Genomic DNA, 15,148 nt, shown 5'->3' on the forward strand with positions numbered 1-15,148 from the left:
CCCAAGAATGTGAGGCTGGAAAGTCACCCAACTGGTTGACATTGAACCCTGCCCTTTGTCCATTGTAACCGGGAATGAGTTTGTTGCTGGTATGTTGGCTCTAGTGTGGGCGGTCATGTGGGATTGGAGAGATAGTTTTTGATGTGTAAACAGTCACATTACCTTTGTGTGGTCAAGTGTGCATGAGAACATGGACAAACATCGAAACAAAAGGTTGTGAAACAAACAGTGGGATTCTGGCACAGTTAATATTCACTGAATTATGGTTTGTTTGGTAAGACAGTAATTCAAGTATTCTTGTCTTTTGACCTCTGAATATCCTTAATCCAGGGTCATTCTCTGATCAATTTAGAATATAAACTACTTTACATAAATATTTGGTCTTTAAAGGGACAATCTGCAGTTACTACATCCATTTTTGGAATGTTTAATTCATGATAAAGCTTAAACCCATTGATTCTTGAAGAGTATAATTTAAAAATGCCCCTTGGGTTTAGTTCAACTGTCGTATCCCATCAGAAGCTAACCTAAATGCATGTTTTTCCAATGTTTGTAAAGAAAATATATGTAAACTAACACTGTATCGCCTCAAAACATGGTTAGAACTATCATTTTGATACCATGGCTGGTCAGTCCTTGCATCCATAACTCGGTCTAACTCGGAATTTGAGTGTGGTTACATTTCTCCAGCCAAATCCCTTAACCTTTTGCCAAAACAGTGAATTGTGAAAATGCTTTGTTATGGTTTCAATTGCGTGAGCGACATCATTTTCCAATTGTATAGTGTTTTTCGTGCATTTCTGAGCGCCCAGCGCAGTCGACAGAGAGTGGGCGAGCCGTGTGCTAATTTGTTTCAATTCCTTGCAGAGTGGTTTCACAAGCTTCACAAGTATTTCAGCGCTACGGGTGGAGGCGCCTCTGTCTCACAAACCTTATTGATTCCTCTACATACCTGTAATCTTGAAATAGGCTCTGTATTTGCCGTTTAAAGGCCATTTCACATGCGCACGGGATCTAGAAAAGAAACCTCCACTGAAAAAAAATGATTCCCAGAACGGTAAGATAATGCTTTCATTATGAATTTCAGTGATAGTGTTTATTAATGGTCTAAATTACATTGGCTGGCAACTTTGTAGTCTGCATTGATAGATGCACTTTTGCGCATAAAGGATATAATATATATATATATATTTTTTAAGTGGTTTAGCTCAGTGTGAGTCACATGAGCCACTTGCTGATAATTGTACATCATTTGCCCAATTATGTGTAACATGATTGTCGTTCAGCGACTTCAGGCGTCCAGGATTATGTAATGCTATTTAACATGATCAGAAAGCTGACTTTCGCCTGAAGAAATGTATATTCGGCCTAAATAAAACAATGAATTGATCATTATCACAGTAACAATTGATTAGAAATAGTAGGCTATATTATTAGTTTTATTATTTGTTGTAGTAGTAGCTGTAGTGGTAGTAGTAAGCCGACTGATATTTATATGGTTATTTTCCTATTATGTGGAGTAGACTTTATATTTATATGTTATACTTTATATTTTATGCTGCTGCATGTTATTGGTTTTCCTATTAGGCCCTTTCGTTTCCCTTTCCATTAGGCCTATATTTATCTGATATAGTATGGTTACATGTTTGTTTAATTTTCAAACTGACAAGTTTGCAAACGCCAGTAGGCCTGTTGTCACATCAATATTATGATAAGTGCTAGAAAGTTACTACGTTGGAAATAACAAGTCATGGTTGTGCGTGCAGACTGCGGGTATGCTTCACGTCTGTGCCTTGCGCACAACTAGCGCTCTCTACCCATGACTTTGCTCTTGACAGCTGTAGTGCAGCATGAGGGCGCGCTTCCAGAAACAAATGGAAAGGAAAGGGGGATACCTAGCCAATGGAAGGCGCTAATCTAATGTATTGATAGTTGGGCAAACAGCTGAAATCTTGTTGGTTTGAGGATTAACCTATTTGCTAGGATTAACCTATTTCTGTTTTAGACTGTACAACTATTTGTGTAGCGTGGTAAACACTATTTTAATATGGGGGTCTTTCATCTAATAAAGAACGGAAACCTCCTTTTACGAGAAAGCATATAAAACAATATTGCTCCTTTTTTGAGGTTTGAGGTGAGTTCATGGGTTACTGAACACAGGACCTCATAAAAAAAATAAAAAAGAGTTCATTACAGATGTATTTATGTGATGTGTTCGAAACTGGTTGGTCAAGTTCTCATAGCAAGTAGCTGCAAATAGTCCTATCTACAGGTGAATTATTCTTCAAGGGGCAATGGTGAATTCCTGACAAAAGACAACTGGACACTGACTTGCATCATTTTGATTAGATTAGTTGTTATAAGGCAGCTCCAAAATGCAGGTGTTTCAGCCTAGCTCAGTGCTTTCTGTGGTGGTGCGGCAGCCATCTGAAAATACGGAGCGTAGGGGTTGGTAATGTTTTCTAGTTGTGCTGTGTTTGGCTCAGTGTTCTGTCACTCATAGGGACACTATCACCGCAAAATCTACAAGGAGAGAAAAAAAATCAAGCCCCTTGGGAACTGCCATAGAGTTAAATTAGAAGTGCCCATCCAAGAAGGCTCAAGGTCATTGGCCACAGATAAAATATCAACTCACGTTATATCTACAGTCATTTTGATTGGACTGACTTTCAAAATCTTAGCTAGCAAGCTAGCAGTCATCATCATGAATCAAGTCGACAATCTACTGGCAAATTCTTTTCAACCCGTGAAATTATTGCTAAAACGTATCGGTGCTCATCGGCCTTTGGACATAAACATTGCACAACTAGTTGGAAATCACAAATTTCACAATGGAAGGAGGGAATCAGGAATCAGTGGCTAACTGCAAGCATTGCAAAAGCAATCACTAGCTTGCTATTCAGTGGAGTGGATGTGTGGTCCAAGTCTGGGTCTTTTTTACAAGCTTGGAAGGATAAACATTCAACATTGGCCATGCTGTCAATCCAGCATGAATTCTGTCGTTTTCAAAACAACTGGAAACTCAGAACTGGGAAATCTCAGACCTCAGTGAGTTCAAGACAACTGGGAACTCTGGGGAAAAAAAGTGCTCCGACTGGAAAAATACATTTTGAAAGGTCATCCAACTCAGAATTCCAAGTCGAGAACCCTAGAGCTCCGACCTGAAGGTCACTAACATCATGATTTGACCTTGGTTTTTTTTTCAAGTTCCCAGTTGTCTTGAAAGCACCATAAATCCAGAGAATGCCAGACTTTGACAAAGTTTGATGGCAAAATGTGCCCACAAAGGAATGCAGCGCCAGCTTCCTGTTCAAGTGAGCACAGCACAACAAGGTGAGTCCAAACATGTCTTGTATGCTGCTGCATAAATTATGTAATATGCCAGGGATGTGTGTATACCATAGCTAAGAAAGTAATACTAAGTGTAGCGTGTGTAGTAAGCTGTTAGTAGCCATTTCACCCTCATACTTTAGCCTACTGTTCTGACTTGGTGGTGCACATGTAGCCTATAGCCTGTTCTAGAGAAATGTCATCATTGAATATTGTACGCTTGCTTATATGCCCCCTTTATTTATCCTACGGTTCTGTCTTGGTGTACAAGGAGAATACTGTAAGAATGGCCCATGTTCTACATTTTGTCGCTGTAAATTTCAAAAGTGCTGAACAAATAGTTATATTGACTACGTCCGTCCTAGCTCGCTCATTAATGTCTTTATCGAAATTCCCTCTAATCTGCTCTAATCTGTTTATGCCATAGTTTGTGACCGACCACCTTGATCCGGTCTTACGTAGCAACATTTGAAATTGTTTTTTTATTTTTACAATGGATGAAAGCAGAGACACAGAGCTACAAAATGGTATATCATACACTGCATTTGAGGAACAATAATTCTGCTTTGAAAGTTGATAGACTTTTAACCTCACTTTTGAGAAAATGGCCTCTGAATGTTTTGGTGCCTACTTGAGAGCTCTTCTTTGTCTACACCCATTCAGCATCATTCACACCCTCTTAACCTTTAGTCCCATCCAACTCTTTAAGGGTTGATCCGAGCATTCTGTCCTAACAACAAAAGTCAAACACCCAAGCTAACTGGCTAACATTGGCTAGCTTGCTAGCTATTTCCAGACACAAATGAGAAAACGGCTCACTGACCATTTTACTCCCCCTAGCAGCTGGTTAGGCTGTGTTTATGTTATCCAGAGCGTTGGTGACTGCAACTGTGCTGCTGGCAACAATTAAAACATTTTTGCCAATGTTTACTGACATGACACCGGCCATATTCAACGGATGTCAGGCGTTCATAGATTCATCAGTTATTCTGCGCTCTGGCACACTCAGACGAGATTTCTCTGAAATCGGAGTAGATAGCCAGAGTAAATTTACCAGCTACTGTCTATCAACAGTTGTCGCAGTGACATTCTATTGAAATGGTTACTTGCATAGTGGAGTCTTTTGTTAAGAAGTGTAGCTAGCTAGCTAGGTAAACAATGAACCATAATCCCAACTCATGACGTTACTACCCTGCATGAATCTGCAGTTGGCTAACCAACCAGGTTCAATGTTAGCAAGCTAACATTAGGCTATATCTAGCAAAGCAAATGGCTCTGAGATACAAATAATAAGATCATACACGTAACGTTAGCTAGCGAGCCAGACAGCCAGCTAACCTAGCTAGCTAACAGTACACTTTAACTTGAAATGAAAACGACTTTCTGTCAAAATTAGAAATGAGTAATATCTGAAAATGTAGCTCTGCTGTGAAGTAGTCACCCGCGACATACGCCTAGTTTCCTGAGACAAGTCACATTTGTATAAGCAAGTCAGCCATATCAGCTATGGTTTTTAAAAGGCAGTAAATGTTGCTGAATGAACTGTCATGCTGCCAGACAAGGCTCCGCTGATAGCCAGTTGTAACAGTGGTAAGGTTTTGGAACTGCTGTTGAGACAGCATTATGTAGGCCCTAACAGTTTGTGGGCATCGTTTGTCACTGTTATAGTCCAATGAATGTATTATTCAGTGTTGTGTAGTGGTTTTCCCCACGAAGATTTACATGCTAAAATCACAACTGATGATCACTATGATTTATGTTTAGAGATGTTAGTTCGGAGTAAAGTGTCCGTACAGTACTGAGTGCTGATAGGCACTCAGAGATTTGGCTGAATGATAATACTGATGGACTGTCACATGTGTTTCCCTTCGCCCTCTGCTCTCCACCCTCCTGTTAGTGGTAGGGGCTTATGCAAACAAAAACCTTGGCTCCCATTGTCACGCTGTACAAAATGACAAACAGTACTGTTCATCTTTTCTTTTTTTTTTAGACCAGCGCTGTTTCCTAAACATCATCCCCAAACACAACCACCTCACTACCGTTTTGCCTTCTACTGGTAAAGCATGCAAGCAAGATGAAAGTTCTTTTTGAACATGTGAGAAGAAAGCACTGGGTAACAGTTCAGCGTGGCTTATTGCTTCTTCTTTCGTAGCAGGTGCTGTCAGAAAGTTACATGCAGTGCATATACACATATTTGTACGTCCAGATGTATTCATATTCACAGAGATGCACTACAGGCTACACAGACACACATCAGCTTAGCAACTCACGCACTCACTGACTCTCTCTCTCTCTCTCTCTGTCTCTCTGTCTCCCTGAGAGACGTGATCACGGAGGCCAGCTGTAGTAACGGTCCCATTACGTAAAACGAGAGCTCTTTCTGCCGGGGCGTGTCAGCGTTAATTGGGCTGGCACCTAATGCCTCTGTGTGCTCCTCTGTTAGAGACACAGACAGTTGTGCCGTGTGTCTGTCAATGCACTGGCCCACGCACCTGACATCACTCAGAATGACAGGGTTGTGACATCAGGCACTCCAGGGATATGGTGCTAATGGGTTCAGTAATCACTGTTTAGAGCAAAGGAATTTTATACCAGCAGGGGCGTCTGGTTGCTGGGATATGCCACAGCTCCTACACTTTACAAGGAGTCCAGGAGTGCATTGCTGTAATGCGTTGGTTGGCTTGGTAAACATCCGTGGCTTGCAATTTGTTTAAAGAGAATCCGCCGCAATTACGTGCAGACGGACACAGAATGGATGTCGTGAGCAAGTAAAACGTGTGTGGGCATTGTCCTATGGCACCTGAATGAAATGGATTACTGCCGTATTGACCTATTTGTGCTGACAGTGAGCCGAAGGCCCAATATGTCTTGTTTGATTTTGATGGATTGTATGTATATGTGCACGTACAATCTTGGAAGATTGGTCGATGCTTGATCAAGGTGTTCTACTTTTGACGATTATAAAATGTATCCGTCCTTGAATATTATCAATGATCTTCCAAACATGTTTTTTTTTTGGATTTGTTTGGGATTTTCCGTAATGGATAGTGTTTATGTACCGATATCAAGACGGGGAATTTCCTTTGTACCTGTTTGCCGTCTTGAAAATATAAGTAAACAACACAAACATCTTGTAGGTTGTTAATTGATTACTTTCCTAATTTCAATTACACATGCAGTATAACTTTCCATTCAGTCATACCCATGATCTGATCAAGCACTCAGATTTTAAAAAATCTAATTTGGTCAAAGAGGTCAGCATGAATGGGCAGAAGTCTATGGAGTCCCTAAGTTGTACAGAAAGTTGATCATGGCAGGATAAAGGCCAGTAACACCAATTTTCAGTCAGACAAGCATACATAAAGCATCTATGACCTTCTTATGAGACACCACACTGCATAGACAACAAAAAAACAACCCGACAGCAGACAGCAGACAACAACAAAAAAACAACCCGACAGCAGACGACAACAAAAAAACAACCCGACAGCAGACAGCAGACAACAACAAAAAAACAACCCGACAGCAGACAGCAGACAACAACAAAAAAACAACCCGACAGCAGACAACAACAAAAAACAAAAAAGTTGCTTTAAACATCCCATCCTGTCATTCACTATGGGACGTTCGCGTCTCGATTTGAAGGGAATACCTTAACTGGTATGCTATTGTTGCAGGTTTTTCTGTTGGCACTTCTACAGTACATGGGAACCCCAGTTCTCCCCTCATTTCCTTCACCCTCTAACTTAGGTAGACTTCTAAATTGCCTGAGGGGTTTCATTTGTTTCTAATCCTCCTCTATGGGGATGTGCCAAGGCATAGCTCCGCTGCAGCTGGACTGAAGATAGACAGCGCATAGAGCTTTTCTTATCTGCTTCGTGTAGAGAGGGAATCTATGAGGTATCAGTGCAAATATGATATCCGAATTGGTTGACCATTTTAAGGATGATATTGAGATGTGAATCAACTCGCATAGGTCCAGAAGTCCAACCTTGGGTTGATTCTTATAAGCTACAGAGTTCTCATGAATTTACTGGGTCTTTTACAACAGTTAATTTTCTTGTCGCACCAATTGTTCATGTTAGATTCTTCTTTGATATGAGTCTTTGGTCTTGACAGAGTAGGTGAAGTCCTATTTGTTCTGTTTACAGTAAGTAGGCTATTGCATTTAGAAGGAAACATTTCTTCTCATGTTTACTCAGTCCTCCATATTTCACCTTTGAACTTACTGACCTATGATTTTGACAGGCGAAGTTACTTCCAGGGAATGTCTGCTTAATGATTGATTAACTGTCTTGCCAAGTCAAGGCTGTCATGTCATGTGTTTAATTACTAATTAAAAGGACTAAGGCGCCACTTATGAGGAAATAGGAAAAATGTGCCTATCATCAAGCATTCAAGACAGAGAAAAATAAACTGGGGAATTTAATGACGCCTGCTCTTTTATTTGGCAATTTTGTTGCCTCATGATTTATCAGGGAAAGACCGTAACGTAACCTATCTGTTATGAGATGTCAGACATGGCTATTGTTTGTTTTAGCATTATTGTGTGTGTGCGTGTGTGGGTGCGTGCATAACATTAATAAATTTAATTTGTATAGCGCTTTTAATTACAGTTATCTTAAGTTCTACTGAGGATTTTTTTTTTTTTACAATTATATAATAAAACAACATTTAGAATCAAGGCAAGTTAAATAGCGATAGTGGGCTAGGTGCTAAATACATTTTGGATTGGGACAAGGACTATCAAAAATACATAGGCACGGGAGCAGAAGGATCGGTCCCCCATAGTTCGAAGATGTGTCTTGGGGACTTGAAGCCTTAGGGAGTGGCTGGAGTGGAGAGTGCGAGGTGGCTCACTGATTGAGATGAGGTCGTTGATTTAGGTGGGGCTCAACCCATCAAGGCTTTAAATACAAGCATGAGGATTTTATAGTTGATCCTGTAGTTGACCGGTAGCCAGTGGAGTTGGGCCAGGATTGGGGTGATGTGGTCTGACTAGGGCTGTTTCGGTGACCATATTACCACCACACCGGTGGTCACGAGTCATGAATACAGTCAAATTCCACGTGACCGTTTAGTCACTGTAATTAGGCTTCTCCAAGCTCTGATGGTCCTGGCGGTCATTAGTAGCCGACCAAACGTTTTAATGACCTGGTACTCAGTACTCTATTGTCCCTCTAATCACTCTGACATCAATGCAAATTGAAAATCTAATCAAACACTTCATGAGAGCCCATGAGTTCATGTTGCGCAACATTTCTATAGGCCATGTAATTGCGGGAGAAAACAGAGTGATGGGCTCTATTAAAAAGAGGAGGATCCCATCATCTTTCTATAGGCTAGGCCTACTATATTTATTTCTCAACTTTCCTAATATTGAGCATATTGCTTCTCTTTAAAACAGGAGTATAGCCTACCTAGCTGGTATGAAAATTAACCGAGCCTTGTCACACATATATTATTTAGTATATGTAAAGACAAGATTAAATCAAGAATAGTTTGATGGGGAAAAATATTAGCCTATCACTTGTGAATGATATATTATCACTTGATGCTCAGCATAAGGCAAGAAACAATGTCTTTTTTTTTGCGACTTTTTCTTATCATAGTCACACACCTCATGTAGCCTAGCCCAGCCCATAGGCCTATAGGCTTTGATAAGGTTTGAACCACAGCTAAAGTGGTCAAATAACTTCTTAAAATTAAGCACATTAATCTGCTTTACAAGGGATGTAGAGCCTAACTGGCATACATAAGCCGCGCGTGTGTTTCAAGTTTGGGAAAGATCATTTTCACCATGAAAATGCACCTTTAGCCTCCCGAGTGGCGCAGCAGTCTAAGGCACTGCATCGCAGTGCTTGAGGCATCACTACAGACCCGTGTTTGATCCCAGGCTGTGTTACAGCCGGCCGAAACCGGGAGACTCATGAGGCGGTGCACAATTGGCCCAGTGTCGTCCAGGTTAGGGAAGGGGTTTTCCTTGTCCCATGGCACTCTAGTGACTTCTTGTGGCGGGCCGGGTGCCTGTAAGCTGACCTCGATCACCAGCTGGACGGTGTAGCCTCCACACATTGGTGCGGCTGGCTTCCGGGTTAAGCGAGCAGTGCGGCCGTGTTTTTTTTTCGGGGGATGCATGGCTCTCGACCTTCGCCTCTCCTGAGTCCTTAGGGGAGCTTCAGCGATGGGCCAAGGCTGTAACTACCAATTGGATATCACGAAAAAGGGGTACAAGTTTTTTTTTAAATAATGCAACTTGTGGCAAATTCCTGCATGGAGCCTTCACCGTGCGCTGCCACTTTAAGAGCGCATCAGCAGTCAGAAAGGAGGAAATAAAGATGGCTCTTCCGGCTCTCTGGGAGGTAGCTCTCGGTTGGCGCGGCAGTTTGATTGGGGTGTGCAATGCTGCAGAAGTCTTCTCTATTTTCAGCGTGCTGAGTTTGTGAAGTGTTTTAACTCGATCATCGGTATTGCCTCTCTAGATCGGGGTTGTTATCTTTTGGGAACGCACCAGTTATTGATGGGATGGATTAGTAGCAACATTGTTACGAAACTTTGACATACAAACAAACAAACCATCAGACGGACAGACAGTGCAACTACAAGCCTGAAGTCAACAGCTAAGACCACTCTCTCTCTCTCTCTCTCTCTCTCTCTCTCTCTCTCTCTCTCTCTCTCTCTCTCTCTCTCTCTCTCTCGAGCTTCCCTCTATCGTTCCAGTGCTTTACACTGCAGCAGACCTTCTATTTTTTTCAATGTGCTTCGCTTTGATGTTCAGTGGACTATTATTACCAGAAGTATTTGGGTTTACATTGTAGTTACAAGGGAGGTTGCTTGCAAGTTTATGGTTTATTGCTATTTGAACTGTATTGATGTGGGGTGATACTATTGACATGTGGCCAAGAAGATTTTGGACATTTTAAGGCCTTTGTTTTGTCTATGAACACCCCCATTCATACACTCCCATTCATACCCTCTGCACTCCTCCACTGGGAGGTAAATACAGATTATTGCAAATCCTCTAATGTTGATGACTGGGTTCTTTCTTGTAAAATTGTTTCTATGAAGTTGCCGTTAAATTGCTCTGCCATTCTTATTGTATGAGGTATTATTGGTTGGGTTACCCCTGTGCTGTGATGTGGCTATCTGGTAAAAAGGCTACACTCTAGGCAGTCTCTTCTGCTGATGTGTGTGGGTCTGGTAGTGGTACTCTCTCTATCCTACTCTTTTCCTTTCGGCAGGGTTAATACCTACCCCTCTCTAACAATACCGCTACATCCTTTATAATAAAAGCATTACATGCATAATCGCATGTGCGGTCACTTTTGATAATGGTGTTTTCCCGCTAATGGAAGATTCGCGCTTATAGCCTACTGCCATGTGCACATTGCTGCCCTTATAATGTGAAGAAATAGCCTAATACTTTATCAACATTGAAAGCTAAATGTGTTGATCTGTTGTGTCTGCCACATTGCGTAAAACCTTTTTTTTATGGTAGTGCTTGTATTAATTTGGGATCTATCACATCCCACAACTCTCCCAGACTATGTTTGGAATATTTATTTTTCACACAGAATAGAATAGGTCAACTTTTATACGTCTGGGGATAGTAGATTGACATAGGCTAGTGCTTTTCCTGTTCGTTAGGCCTATTCATCTTGTTGGCTGACGAAGAGTAAATGTGGACAGTTCTTCCAATATCTTCAATACGCACCTTGGAATTGGTTGAAGAAATGCGTAGTTGCGTCCCCAATGTATCTGTCTTTACTTGTAGCCTGGGAGAAAGAACTGATCACGTGATGGAGAGCCATTTGAGTGACAGGTGCTTCGTACCGTGCAGCACTCAGGGAGAACGGCACAACGCAGCTTTCCGGGCCAAGGGCACAACAGCCACACAAAGGGGATGCCGCTGTGAAATTCGAGGGATTATCAAGTGATTGTCAAATTGCGAATGAGAGACTGATGAAGTGTGTACAGCCTGCTCAAGAACCAAAGCAGAGATCATGCCTTTCAAGAGCCTATTTTCAAGTCATCGTTAGAGTCGCATCATGCAGCGTTACAAAGTATTACAAATCAAAACATATAATCCAACGTTTGTAGAACAACTGAAGTTACATTAATAACTCTAAATTAAGCATATAGGAGTACCCATTTCTTTGTTAACCACTCAACAAAGAATAGCCGCATGTGCGCACTTCCCTCAAATCGTTTGGAGAAAATATCCTTTCTATTTTATTCAGCTTTGTTCAATTGTATTCTTCAAACTTTAAAATAAATAATGCTAAGGAATTCTAAGCAAATCTTGCCAGCTAAATTAACTAGTGTAGCCCGCAGTCATATGGCATAGCCAGATCAGGGTATGCTATTTTGTTCTTCGGAAATGGACTATTTAAACCTGTCTAAAATAAATCATGGTTTATTGTGAAGGTGTAGGTTATAATATATGGATTTATTAGACTTTTTTAAATGTAGATGTTTCAAAGGTCTGCATCAGTGGCTTGTAGGCCAGGAGATGCTAAATGTGTTTGTCAATTAACGCAGAGAAGGATAGAGAAGGATCAAACTTGACTCCTAAGCTGGAAGATGACAGAGGACAAGTGGATGGCCTGGCCGCTGATTGTAGGGCAGATGTTTCCAGCACTGGTGACCTGCTTGGGTTTCCCAATAAGCATAGCCTCAGTCTTGCTACTGTTCAACTGGAGGAAGTTCTGACTTATCCCCAGTCGAGGCTGCTGAGGGCTGGACGGCTCATAATAATGTCTGGAACGGGGCAAATGAAATGGCATCAAACACACGGTAACCATGGCAACCACCTGTTTAATGTATTTGATTCCACTCATTCATTTCCAGCCGTTACCACAAGCCCGTCCTCCCCTATTAAGGGGCCACTAACATCCTGTGACCCATACCCATGTGTGCGTGTGCTTTTGTATGTGTGCCCACATCGCCGCCTATGCGCGTGTGCGTCTACACTATGTGCGTGGGTGCTTAGAAGCCTACTGTTTGGGTGTGCACAGGACATACGTGAGATGTAAGGAGAGTTGCATCTTTAGCCATCTTTGTATACATTCTCTTGGAATGTTATCAGCCCTGGTGAACTTTGTGTGGAGACAAGTTTTATGAAAGCAGACAGAGAGGAATCTGTATGTCACAGTCCAGTTCTTTTTTTAGCCTACAAGCTCTGATGTCTTGCCATCCTGTGTAGTCGAAATTGTAATTTAACCACACAGTGCTCTTTGGCATTGGGTCGTTATGATTTATCAGGAGAATCATGTAAAGTAGCCTCAATCTATTATGTATGCACAGACACAATAATGATCACATAATTAGGACCAGGAGTTTTGAGGCACAATGCTTTTACCGGTAATTCCAGCATTGTCCACTAGTGTTGCTGGTTGTGCGTGTACAGCATGTTCGGTAGGGGGGGATTGTCTAAACCAGGGGAGGCATGGCTCTACAAACCTTAATCCCACACAACCGATTATTTGTCAGAGAATACTATTTGTAGATCAGTGATTCTACTTCTCTATTTGCTCAAGCTGATCCTATCCAACAGACTCAGAAGTTGTATCTAAAAAATAGATCAGTTTAAAAATATATATATTATTGTTCTTTATTTAACTACACAAGTCAGTTAAGAACAAGTTCTTATTTTCAATGACAGCCTAGGAACAGTGGGTTAATTACCTTGTTCAGGGGCAGAAGAACAGATTTTTACATTGTCAGCTCAGGGATTCGATCTTGCAAACGTTCAGTTATTAGTCCAATGCTCCAACCACTAGGCTACCTGCCGCCCACAGTTAAAGAGGAGAGTCAATGAAACCAACCATGGAAGTACCATGGAAGTGCGAATTCAGGGGGTTAGCACCGACCGAGACTCGAACCGATGTCCAGTAACTGTCAAGCCAACACCTTAACCATTACAGAACATTTCCTAGGATTTCCTACTAGCAGCAACACCAGTGGACAATGCTGGAAATACCAGTAATAGCACAATGCCTCAAAAGTGCCCCCAAACTTTTTTTATGGATGTCAGACACTGTGTTTTATCATTATTGTGTGCATGTGTGGGTGTGTGCTTACGTGGGTATGCTGGCTTGCGTGCCTGTGCATGTCTTTGCCCATTTCTGTGTACTTTGCCATATAGTATACCGGTATGTGTGCGTAAACATGTGGAAATTACAGCTCTCTCTCTGGAGTAAAAATCACAGTGGTACTATGCGGATCCCCCCATTCCTCCCTCGACCTCCTCCACACAACAACATGATTGAAGATGGATGTCACACAAGGAAAAGGGCCAACGGGTCCACAGCTTCCTGTAACTTTCCTCTGCTCATCAGAGCTCTGATCTGCCTCAGAGACACAACAACAGCAGGAATTCAGCAACAATTCCTCTCCCCTTCCCTTGTTAGCTATAGTGCTGAATCTGACCCCAGCTTCTGAGTTTGAATGTCGGAATTTGAAAAGGCATTCATTATTCTCATCTCTGTAGCTTACGCCATCCATGCACCACACATTTCATTTTCGAAATATGCTGCCTGTGTGCTAAAGTGCTAATGCATGGAGAACGTTTATTTTCTCCCCGCTGACAGTGTCTACAGCAGTGGCGACCCCGTCATTCGGGGCAGGTTTTTGAGCCCCCATCTGTTCAGCTAAAAAGATATATACAGTACCAGTCAAAAGGTTTGGATACACCTACTCATTCCAGGGTTTTTCTTTATTTTGAATATTTTCTACATTGTAGAATAATAGTGAAGACATCACAACTATGAAATAACACATATGGAATCATGTAGTAACCAAAAAAGTGTTAAACAAATCCAAATATATTTTTGATTTTCGATTCTTCAAAGTAGCCACCCTTTGCCTTGATGATAGCGTTGCAAACTCTTGGTTATTCTCTCAACCAGCTTCTCGAGGAATGCTTTTCCAAACGTCTTGAAGGAGCTCCCACGTATGTTAAGCACTTGTTTGCTGCTTTTCCTTCACTCTGCTCACTCTGCGGTTCAACTCATCCCAAACCATCTCATTTCGGATGTGGTCGTGTGATTGTGGAGGCCAGGTCATCTGATCACTCCATCACTCTCCTTCACTCTCCTTCTTGGTCAAATAGCCCATACACAGCCTGGAGGTATGTTTTGGGTCATTGTCCTGTTGAGTAACAAGGGATAGTCCCACTAAGAGCAAACCAGATGGGATGGCGTATTGCTGCAGAATGGTGTGGTAGCCAATCTGGTTAAGTGTGTCTTGAATTCTAAATAAATCACAGACAGCGTCACCAGTAAAGCACCCCCACACCATGCTTCATGGTGGGAACCACACATGCGGAGATCATCCGTTCACCTACTCTGCATCTCAAATTTGGACTCATCAGACCAAAGGACAGATTTCCACCAGTCTAATGTCCATTGCTTGTGTTTCTTGGCCCTAGCAAGTCTCTTCTTATTATTGGTGTCCTTTAATAGTGGTTTCTTTTCAGCAATTCAACCATGAAGGCCTGATTCACGTAGTCTTCTCTGAACAGTTGATGTTGAGATGTGTCTGTTATTTGAACTCTTGAAAGCATTTATTTGGACTGCAATTTCTGAAGCTGGTAACTCTAATGAACTTATCTTCTGCAGCAGAGGTAACTTGAAGAAAGTTCTTGAAATGTTCCGCATTGACTGACCTAGGGGCTATCTTCTATATACCACCTCTATCTTGTCACAACACAACTGATTGGCTCAAACACATTAAGAAGGAAAGAAATTCCACCAATTAACTTTTAACAAGGCACACATGTTAATTTAAATTCATTCCAGGTGAACACCTCATGAAG

The 15,148-nt window shown here is 41.7% G+C and overlaps 1 protein-coding gene across 1 annotated transcript in view; it reads left to right on the plus strand.

The window, feature by feature from the left end:
- Positions 1-857: 857 nt before the first annotated feature.
- The window catches only part of LOC115141560 (glucagon receptor-like), a 32,128-nt gene continuing 17,837 nt past the window's right edge, over positions 858-15,148 (plus strand). The window contains exon 1 of the mRNA XM_029680539.2: positions 858-1,057. The gene's annotated coding sequence lies outside the window, so the exon portion shown is untranslated. The remainder of the gene's footprint in view (positions 1,058-15,148) is intronic.

Source organism: Oncorhynchus nerka, linkage group LG14 (assembly GCF_034236695.1).
Source record: "Oncorhynchus nerka isolate Pitt River linkage group LG14, Oner_Uvic_2.0, whole genome shotgun sequence".
Classification (NCBI taxonomy): domain Eukaryota; kingdom Metazoa; phylum Chordata; class Actinopteri; order Salmoniformes; family Salmonidae; genus Oncorhynchus; species Oncorhynchus nerka.